Source organism: Mesitornis unicolor, unplaced genomic scaffold (genome assembly GCF_000695765.1).
Source record: "Mesitornis unicolor isolate BGI_N332 unplaced genomic scaffold, ASM69576v1 scaffold14161, whole genome shotgun sequence".
NCBI classification, from domain to species: Eukaryota; Metazoa; Chordata; class Aves; order Mesitornithiformes; family Mesitornithidae; genus Mesitornis; species Mesitornis unicolor.
The window spans coordinates 11,563-23,094 of record NW_010165862.1 but is presented as its reverse complement, the minus strand read 5'-3'; positions in this window follow the sequence as shown (position 1 = coordinate 23,094).

Here is an 11,532-nt window from a genome sequence, read left to right as displayed (position 1 = left end):
GTTATTATTAATTAACATGTTGAATGTCTTGAATGTATTAAAGCATAGTAAGTTTGTATTCCATAGACAAGGTTTATGTTAACAAATGCTTGTGATTAATTTACAGTTGATATAAATTACAGCACTGCATTACCAAAAGTCATGATGCATTTGCTACAGGATCTTTTAGACATTCTGCACAAATACATAAACAGCTCTAATTTGCACTACTCTTCCTAGTTTTCTTGTGATCACACACATTTATTTTGTAAGTGCTGTATTTTTTTCTCTTTGTATTGCTTGCAGTAACTCAGACTTGAATCCATTTGGTAATGCAGTTACAGAACTGTAAAGCACAAAGGAAAATACTTACTTTTAATGCACCAGCACAGAGTGACCCCACAGCAAGGTCAGGCTGCTTGCACCGTCTCCTGTCTCTGGTCAGGAGAGGTCTCTGGGAGCTGCTTTTGGAACCTGGCACAAACTCACTCTGTCATGTGCTATTCGGGGGAAAGTTCGGACATTAGAATCTGGGCTCAAAACACAGGCAGCAAGAGCTGAGATGCAGTTCTGAAAGAGGAGATTTATTGTATATTTTTACCTCTCCCACAGAGCTCCTGACTGCCCTTTTGACTCTATGTCCCAAAGTTCATGTTTGCAAGCACCTCTCCAAGTATGAAGTAAGGTTGGGAGTGAGGTGGAGCGTATCTGTATCTGGGTATGTGGTGATGGCAAACATTTCAGTCTACACTTGAGGAGATTTTAAAATTGAGACATACTGGAGCCGAGATGAAGCAATGCATGAGCATGAATAAAACCAGCGAGTCTTAGTCATCAAAAATTCAAAGTGACTGCTCTTACGATTTGCCACCTTTGACTCCTCACTCCAGTGGCCACAGTCAACTAGAATTAACAGAGCAAAGCCTGTATGTGCTCAGAGCAATGTTTGAACCTACATCTCTGTATTTACACTGCCATACTTAATGAAGGTGTCACAGCATGTCTTTAGGTTTAATGCACATTAGAGAGGATCATCTGCTCTATAAATTCAGCTGCACCTTTTGCAACAGCACCTTAAGCACTAGTGCACATGAAGTATTTTAACATTACTGTGTCTAGCCTAATATTTGAAGATGTGAGGTCAGACCCTTGGTTTAGGATGAGCAGTTGTTAGCATCCTGACAAAAATCTGGGGGACATAATTTTGCTCTTCATTTTCACTCAGGACTTTTTTTCCTCCATTTTTGCCTCCAAAACTTATGCCCTGAGAGCTTTACAAAATAATAATTGTCCTCCCACCACTGTCCTCTGAACTCAAAGCTCTGGCTTTCCAAGCATTTTCACAGTACATTCCTCACAAGGGTAACAAAGATCAGCTAAAAGTTGGAGGCCAACCTAGGTCCACTTAATGAGCCTATCATTCATTAACATTTACATTGCCAGTTGTTTCAGTGCATTTGAAGTAAATAAAATAGGGAAAGTAAAGAAGAAAGAAGTGAATGTCAGTGAGAAGCTGTAGGGCCTGATGCCATTGCCACTATTCAGCAAACGGCAAATACCTCCAAACCTGGCAAATGTCCTCCAGGGTTGCTGAAAGTGTTGGGAGAGAGGACTGGATGGGAGGAAAAATGTTGTGACCTTCTGAACAATTGTTTTTCTGAGAACTAATGTATTTTGCAGTGGATTTAGAAGAATTAAGAAGGAAAAAAGCTGTTCAGCTGAGCTTTCTGGGTAAACTGATTCTAACCAAGAATGTTAGTTATGAAAATGCAAAAATGCCTTCATTGTTTCTAATGCAAAATAGCAACATAAGAAGAAAGATAAATCTGTGGCCCAGGGAGAACAGCTGTGATCGTAAGAGTCCCGATTCAGATTTCTCCTGCTATAAGAAGTGCTGAGCTTGAGACAGCGCACCAGTCTTCTGTTCCTAATGCTTTCTTCCTGCAACATGTAACATTTTGAAGGTCTCACTGCTGCTGCAGCTATGTCTCTTATCACTGCTGGTAGGGGATCACCACACAGAGCTGCTGCAGAGGCTACACGGGCGTCAGTAAACTCTTAGGACCATTTCTGGGCAGGTATCCAGAAGCCAGGGTCTGGCTAAGCTTAGAGGGCTTTTCAGACACAACTAATCTGATAACTGACACCCTTGAATTTAGGTGTGTTAACATTTAGATGGAAAAGACTGACACAGAGCTACGTGTTAACATGGTCAGACGAGAGGGCAGCTCTGTTTGGGAGCTGTATCCTTCTGCAGTGGTGACGCAGGCAGTGGTTATACTAAGATCTTTTTTGCTGATTAGAGACTTGCTGAGCTAATTGAATGAGCCCTGTTCAGATAAACCAGATGGAGCTGCAGGAGTCTGCACACCTCTGTGATTTTCCACACCTAGTCTTTAACCACACCATTTAAATGCCTCTATGATGTGCCGGATAGTACAGAGTTAATATCATCTGTACTGTACACTTCATTGCTCTCTCTTTGCATTCCTCCCCTTCCTTTCAGATGCTGTGCACTTATTGATCAAAAGATGTTTTTGGAACTGCTTCTGGGCTCCAAGACCTTAGAAATATAGAGCATCCCATTTATAATAACCAAAATTCAGTGCTACAATGGAGTCTGCAGTGACAAGCAACATCAGAAGAAGTGCTATCATCTGCATATTACTGAGAAGCATTTGAAAAAAAAAAGTTGTGTAACCTCTATAGTTACCTTATTTTCATACACTTACATCAGTTATGGAAGCCTTTCAGATAGGGACTGCAGTTTAAGATCCAAAAATAATAAAACCAGTGGATGTATGTCTTTTGGAACCAATGGAACAATCCAGGACATGTCAAAACTACAAGAGCTGGTCTTGTGTCCCATAAAATGTACAGATATTACAAACCCCCAAAGTTTAACTCCAGTCAGGAGGAAGTATTGCTAAGTCCTGCTCTCCAAGCAGCCTGAAGGATGGCCATGCTGGGTCTCCTGAGGTGTGACCGTGTAGCACTGTGGCCTTCCAAGGTCTCTCAAGTCATCCTCCAGGAAATTCAACTCAACCTCCAGCCACTTTTCTGGGAACATTTTGGCTATCAGACTGCTGAGATGTCAAAAGAAGTAGCTTTCACCAGTAGCACTTTCCTTTGGAACAAGCTACCTAAATGCCTTCATCTTCGCATCAATTATTACAGAACTGGCAGACCATCTGTTTTCAAAAGATCACTTATTCTCTTCACATACAAAAATTCTCCAGTCATTTTAGACAGTCTAGCACCAGTTAAAGCTTCTGCACAATTTATACATGCCTGCTCTCCTTATGTCTCTTGTCTCAGCCTTCATTTGCACTATCTTCTCTTGTTCATCTGTGTCACTGCTAATTGCTTTTTTTGTCTCTCTTCTCCCTGTGTTCCTGCTGGCTTTGCTTTTGAAATGAAAAACAATGACATTTGTAGGCTGGGTCTGTGATTCTATGGGACTGGATTCCCCACGGCCTTAGAGCTGAACCAAGGCCAACCCATCTCCTGCATGAATTAGACTCTGCATTTTAAGCTGTAGTGTAGGAGTCCATCCGAGGTCCTTAGATGAGGTTTTACACATGGTCCAGCTGGCAGCCTGCAGGCTGCAAAGTGCCTCTGCCTTGTTTGCAGTCTCTGCTCTCTGACCCTGAGGAAGGTCAGAAAAAGTTGTTAGTGCACTGTGTGAAGTCCAGTGGTTAATGCCACCTCCTGCTCACACTGCAAGCCCGACAGTAGGTCCAAAAGCCAGCATCCACTGAACTCTGTGTAAGAAAGGAGAGCTCTGGAAAATGGAGGGAGGTGTTGGAACAAGTCAGCTACTATGTTTCCCCAGAAGCTGTCTGTCACCACAGTCTGTGCCTGTTCAGCCCCTGGTAGACCACCACTTTCCCCCTCTGTCAGGCTTTGTTACTGGAAGCCAGCGGAAATGTGAGTTCCTAACTGTGACTGCTGCTTTGCAGCATTGGCAAGGAATCCCACTGCAGACTAAAGATCCTGAGTGACTTGCCCAAGATGTGCTTTTCTTGACAGATTACTACCATAAGGATGAAATCCTGCAGCTGTTTTCCCCTGCAGTGCAGAATAACCTGTCTTGCTCAAGGTTAGCAGCAATCAGCTCATCTTGGCCAAATACAGTGTTAGTTCTGGGACCCTGGTGTTGTCACGCTGTGGATGGGCAAGGCTGTGAAGCAAGAAAGTACTTCTTCAGAAAGCATCCACTCTTTTAAAAACCTTTTAATTTCAAAAAAATAGTGATGTTATTTAAATGCTGCATTTTACAAAATATTGTAAAGTAAATTTTTTAATTTAAAAAGAAGGAAATGGTATTCAAATGCTGATAGGAAAAAACTGGATTACCCAAAGCCAGACTGTGGCAAACAGAAGAAAAGCTGGATTATTTGGGTAATGATTTAATGCAAAGTATAGACACTATGGGAAAATTATCAAAACTTGGGAATCAGGAAAGAGAATAGTGAGGCTCCTTTAAAAAGTAACGGCACTGAAAGTTTGAAATTTTCCTGCACAGGTATTTCTGTGTTTTGATCCACTGAAATCCTGTACTGTGAAGGACATGGATCAGGGTCACCTGCTGCCACATCTCACTGTCAATTGTATGAGTCATGTTTCTGCTATCGCAGAATGACTTCACCTGCAACTCTGCTTTCACAGGCACAAATATGCATTTCCTCCAGCAGATGCTTCCTACTATCCCTAGATAGAGTATTGCCAAGTAAGAGGTGTACATAAAGTGACAGAAAACACACTGTACGTACATGTTCTTTGGTGTCACATCGACCTCTCAGTCCTTCGTTCAACAATGAATCATCTCTTGTGGAAAAGGTCAGGCCGCATCTTACACCACGTGCTGTCTGATTTCTAGTAGGGCATAGAAACATGTTTGCTTTTCTCTGTGCTGCATCTACTAGCATTCAAATTGGCATCATTTCTTCCAGCTGCTACTTGCTTAGCTGCAGTGCCGTGTTGGACAAAAGCCTCTGTGAAGCGATTGCGACTGATCTTTCTTTGGCAAGCGGTCAGAGGACAACAGTCTGCTTCTCGGATTGCCTGTTGAGGTTGGAAAAGCCTTCTGTAGTGCCTTCGTATCTGAGGAACTTTAACAGTTTAACAGCTTTTCCTTTGTTCATTCAAATAACATCAAATGCAACACCATGACACACATAGGAATTATTATCTCTATAGGGAGTCTCAGAAATGAAGAGGAATCAATTTCCCAGGACCTGCTGGAAGACTGCAACACTTTCAGAAAATTTTGTCTTGATTACAGGTTTACATTTACTAGAATTGCCTTGCTGAGAACTCCTGCTGCATGACTCATCCACTCAAAGCTCAAAACTATCCTCAGTTTCTTCACCCTCAGAGCCTGGAACTGTCCTCTATTTTTTCACCCTTTAAAACATTAAACATTTCACATTAAAAACAAATAACATGGTTCCTTTTATATCCACAAGGATATGATAAAGACCTTTGGCTCTTGCCAATGTCAGAGCCCAAATCAGATTATCAAAAAATATTTCTTAACAAAAAGGCTACAAAATAACATTTACTGTTATTCGTGCTTTCTCCTTGAACTCTGCACAGCAGAGTCTGTGTTGTGGTTTAACCTCAGTCAGCAACTAAGCACTACAGAGTCGCTTGCTCACTCCCTCATGAGGGATGAGGGAGAGAATCAGAAGGGCAAAAGTGAGAAAACTCATGGCTTGAGATACAGTTTAACAGGCAAGACAAAAGCTGTGCTTGCAAGCAAAGCAAAACAAGGAATTCATTCACTGCTTCCCATCGACAGGCAGGTGTTCAGCCATGTTCTGGATAGCAAGACTTCATCAAGCATAATACTGACTTGGGAAGACAAATGCCATCACTCTGAACCTCTCCCCCTTGGTTCTTTTCCCTCCAGCTTTATATGCTGAGCATGTTGTCATATAGTATGGATATCCCTTTGGTCAGTTGGGCACAGCTGTGTCCCCTCCCAGCTTCTTGTGCACCCCCAGCCCCCTCACTGGTGTGGTGGTGAGAGAAGCAGAAAAGGCCTTGGCTTTCTGTAAGCTCTGCTCAGCAATAATGAAAACATCCCTGTATTTCCAACACTGTTTTCAGCCCAAATCCAAAATGTAGCCTCATACTGCTGCTATGAAGAAAATTAACTCTATCCCAGACAAAACCAGCACAGTTTGTTACTACATTAGAAACTGTAAGACGTGTTGTCGTGGTATTCCTGTATGAGATATGCCAGAAGCTGGAGGAGGAAATGTCACTGAATTATTGAAAAGAGGGCTGGAAAGGTCCTTGACTGTCCATCCTGATGCTTGGGCTGGATCATCCAGACTGCAAATACTCCTGAGAAACAGCTGTTTAAGAGTTTTTAAAGACTTGTGATGACTGCAAGCTCCCCAGTCAATCTCATCTAATGTCCATACCACTAGAAAATCTGTTCTAATGTCTAATACAAGTGGTGGAGAACAGCTAAATTCTTTTCCTTTTTGTGGCCGCCTTTCAGTCCTGAAGATTATGTTATCTTCAGTCTTTTTAAAATAAGCAAGCCTACTTCTTTCAATCTTTTCTTGCAGATCGTGTTTTGTATCCCTAGCCTTATTCTCCTAACTCCTCTCTGCAGCCCTCCTGAAAGCGCATCACACGTAGCTGGATGTGGTGCTCCAGCTGAGGCTTTGTCCCTGGCAAACACAATGGAAGGACCATTTAATATGTCATATTTTTACACATGCCAATAGCACATTGACTGTTTATTTTTCCAGTAAAGTCATCTCCTGTGTGACTGAGAGTCAGATTAAATCCATCTCTGACAAAGTGCAAACACTGAAGATGAGAGGGCTGTGCCAGTGAACGGAGTGGCTGACTCTCATGTGCCAGACTTGCTTTCATCATGCACCCAATGAGACATGAACAAAGCAAATGAATTATGTGATTAATAATTATGAAAGTTTCCAAGGGACAAAGGAAACTCTCCAGTGGTTACAATTCATGACAAAACTACAAGGCAGTTTGACTAATGCCTGTAACCGTCTGGGTCACTTCACTAACCATTAATTTAAGCAGTAGGACACTGGGCAAAACTGTCTTCACCACTGCAGAGACCAGAAGAGAAATTATTTTCCATTGTAAGTAGCAGTGGAAGCAGTGAAACAAGAAGCAATGCACAAAAAGCAAAGCTCTCTGGTAGAATTGTTAGAGGGTAGCCCTCTTTTGTTTAAAAAGGAAACACAAAAAATATGTGAGGAAACTCAGGAGCAGTAAGGTTAGGGGGCTGGGAACTGGCTTTTGGACAGAACTGTTTAAAAACTGTGTAACCAGTAGCACACCAATAGCACATGGGTCGTTCAGAGACACGTGAAAAGGTGCTGAGCACCAAAGGCAACTGCTGATAGGGCACTGAGGTCAGGATCAAGGCAGCTTGCCAAAAATAGGCTGTTGGCTGTTGATAAAAGCATTACGTATCTCATAGCATGAATTGGGTTGAAAATACAAGAAGAGACCTGTCCAAAAGTGACTGGAAGTAACAAAAGTTAGCCTGAACTCCTCTTTATTCAGAAGTACACGGTTGAGTACTAACAGAAATGTGATCACGTGCAAGCTGTAATGGGTGAGCAGGAACCAGTTTGCAGCAGAGATAATAAAAACCGGCTGCCTGCGGAAGGAGCTGGCCGCACTCCAGGAACAACTCAAGGTCAAACTGGAACTAGAATCCTTCTTAAAAGGAGGCAGAAATTTGGGAAGTCAGAAAACAGAAGTGGCTGTCCTGCAAAATCATGCAGCGTTAGAATCAGTCCAAATTATCTCTGTGCAAAAAGAAAGGAGCCGTTAAAAGTTCACCTCAAATAAGATCCCCCTATTGTAGATAAAAAACATGGAAAGTACTATACAGTCACTAGAAGTTTCAGGAGGGGGTGTGAACATGAGTACCAATTCTGAGGGGGAGTTTGTACCTACCTTCTGAGAGGCCCATCTGCAAAGACGACTTTGCAAGACTGTGGTTGGAGCATGAGCTCTGTGGGTTGTCCATGCCATAACAACTGAAATGTAAAATTTCTGGGAGGTGTGCCACGGACTTGGATGGTTGTAGAGACCTGTTTTCACTGTATGAAGCATTTACAACACACTGGGACCCAAATTTTGAATTCCTTATGTTGTATCGACAGATTCATGTAAGGCCACAGGCAGCTTAATGAGAGCTGAATGGTCATTATCCCCTTCCTCCACCAGCCGGTAAGCTTAAATAAAAGTTTCTCAGTTGCCAGCCTTGCCCTGAGGTTAGTGAAGGGAGCAAATACCACAAGATGTTTTGACCTTTCAGGGGTAAGGCATGCCATCCACTTGCGAGACAGCAGAGTGACAGCGGCAGCAGGGCTGCACCGCAGGGGTAGATCCTACAAGCACATGGGGGTAGGTCCTACAAGCATCTCTGGCAGCTCTTCAGTCAGAAAAAGAAAGTGCCGAGTTACAAGAACAGGCTGCCTTAAGGAGCAGAGAATGCTAATTTCAACTATTTCACAGAGAGCCCTGGGCTCTGAACCAAGGAAATGGAGTAGTTCTGGGTCTCGTCCAGTCTTCGTGGACTGGTCACTGCCACCAATACAGCGATTGAGACCTGCCCTTTTGGATAGCCCCCGTGTTCCTCCTCTGGCCAGGTGGTGTTATGGTGGCCACAGCCAATGTCCTGTGCAGCACACCATCATCCTTTGGGAAGGGCTTTGGATATACATTTACAAAGCAATGTAAAGCTTACCTATTGAGTGTGTATTTTCAGCATTGGTAGTGCAAAGAAACAGAACTGCGCAAAACTGCATAATAATAATTTTAAAAATCACATCATGTCGCTAGGCAGCACAGGGAGCCATGAGACTGTAACCGAGGGACAAAATCAATGTCGTTACAGTTAATGATGGGGAAAAGCCCTGAGGGGTGAGTGACCTGTTCATTAACCGAGGAGCACTGAAATACCCGATATACCCGACCCATTCCAGTCTCCTGGATGGTGGAAAACACCACCCTTGCCCCGCCAGCCAGAAGTCTCCAAAGGCCAGCGGCGAAGGGAAATTTCGGACAGGAAGGTTAAATTTTCCCCCACCCCCTCAGTCCTCGCCGCCTCGTCCCCTCAGCCGAGCCCGCCCTTTCCACCCCCCGCCACCATCGAGGGAGCGGGGCGGGGCCCTGCGCTCACCCACGGCTGGCCCCGGGGGGGGGAGCGCGGCCCGGGCTCTCTAACCCCGGCGGGGCAGCGGCGGGTTGGCGGCTTAGTGTGGCGGTGGTTGGCTCAGGAGATCGAGGAGGTTTTGGTGGTAAGTGGGAAGGTGACAGGCGTTGGCTCCTCAGATGGCGGGGGGTGTTACCTCTCACCCGGCCGGCGAGGCGCGTAGACCTCATCGGCCTCTCCGCCGCCTCGCCGGCTGGGTGCAAGTATTTCTCTGTGAACTTTACCGGGTGCTGTCTCTGAAGGAGGGCGGGGGTTTCCTGAGCTTTGCCTGGCGTCTTCCATCCCCCGAGCTGCTTCCTTTTCTTCCTTGTTTTCACCCTCCTGATGCACTTCATCTCAAGGCGAAGGCCGAGGGTTAGGGTTAGAAAGCATTGCTTGGATAACTATCTTCTATGTGTATTCTTATATTACCGGTAGTAACTTTTTAGGACTAGTAATGCATTCAGCACAAGCCTTCTGTAACGTTCAATCCATTTCAAATACTTACAAGTGCTGTAAGCTCTGTAACTCTGTGCCTAGCATGCTAGCAATATTGTTAAGCAGTAAAGAATCTGATATGTGACTTTTAAAGTCTGTTCTCTCTCAGGGAAATATCTAAATATTTAAGTGATGCATTCCTTTATGGAACATGGGGTTTTGATTTTATTTCAGTCATGCTACCAATTAAAAGCAGACAAACTTGCTTCTGACTTTTGCAGTGAGTGCCTGGAGGAATCTATGTTAACCTAACACAGTGTCCTTTAGGGTAGAATCACCTCTATCATCTTACTGATGTTCAGGGAACAACAATGTATGTTTGATAAGAATGATTTGGTTTTTTTCCTATTAAATTTGAAGACCTCAATTTATTCTTTAATGAGGGATGGACTGTGTTTTTAAGTAGCTTGCTGCTCACTCATCTGATAAATTATTCTCAGAACATGCTTACTATTTTTTAATCAGTGAAACTGAAGAAATTGTGAGTGAGAACCAAAACAAGAATTCAGAAAACAAGACAGCTCAGGTGAAAGTGCGAAGTTGCTTGCTGATGTGTTTTTTGGCTTTTTTTTTTTTTGAGATAACCTCTGCCCTTCTGCTCTACCACTGTGCTTTAATTTCTTCCTGTGAATATGGAAAGCCAGAAGGATTGCAAGGTAGAAATAAGTGGACTTAAATGGTTGGTTTGGCCTAAAAGGCAAGCGAGGAGACTAGTAAGCCTTTGAGAGGTACAAACCTTGACAGTAAGGCCTTCACTCTGGGATATGTCAAAGGAGCTATAAAATTTCTGCATTGGGGTACCCTATTCATATATTAAAACTTCAGGTGATATTGGTAAATCTGTGTACAAATTGAAAACTTTATTTGGCTGTGCTTGCATACTTCTACATTGTGTCAGTGCCCCAGAATTACATAGAAAAATTGAGTAGCCTTCATTGCCGAGGCAAAGTGAAATACAAAACAAACAAAAGGACAGATGTATTTTAATTGTTATGGTGTTTGTGATAGATGAAAATTTGTGTTTAGGGGAGAAAAAGTTAACTGTATTTTCAATTTTGACAATTTTCTCAGAAGCAAAAGTGTGGCTGACTATGGGGAAACTGAGCTTGGCCTTGTCTCCATCAATTAAATGAGCTGCTGTTAATCATGGCAGGACAGGAATATGAGGAACTTTGAGCTGGAAGTGACCTCCCTCTGGCACAGTGTCATAATTCTGTGGATCTCTTGCTTTCATACTGAAAAGCTGGTGTGGTCTGTACCTGTGGCTTCTGATCTCTGCATGGCACTCTTTGTGGCAATATAGAGGGTACCCTTACTTGCCCTTTCTTTTTTAACTTCAGTGGTGTTTTTCACAGCGACCTAAAGAGTAAAATGGATTTCTGTGCATTTGAATGTTGAGTGTTTGAGATTGTGTGCTTTGAGCTTCTATGGGTTTTTGACTGTATTGAGTGTCAGAAGGCTGAAGACCTGGGTTAACTGTTCATGAAGTAAAGAAGATAAAAGGAAAAGTAGGGCTGCAGTAACTGTTCAAGCACTCTCAGAGTCTGCAGCTTCCGTTAACTTCATTTGGATGCTGGATTGTTGGCACTTGTAGAGGAAGTGACTAAAGAAGGTTCATCTTTACAAAAGGCAGGGCTAAGTAACTGGTGTATTTATGATAGTTTCCAGATGGGCAGTACAGGTGAATAAACAAAGTAACAAAGTGCCAAGGGAAGTAGTTTCAAGTACAATTATTCCACAGAATTAATTGGCGAAAGATAACTGCAGAATCTGATGTTTAGGAGGTTATTATAGAAAATGGAGAATAGAAAGTATTTCTGTTATGAGGAAGGGGAAAAAATAAGTGT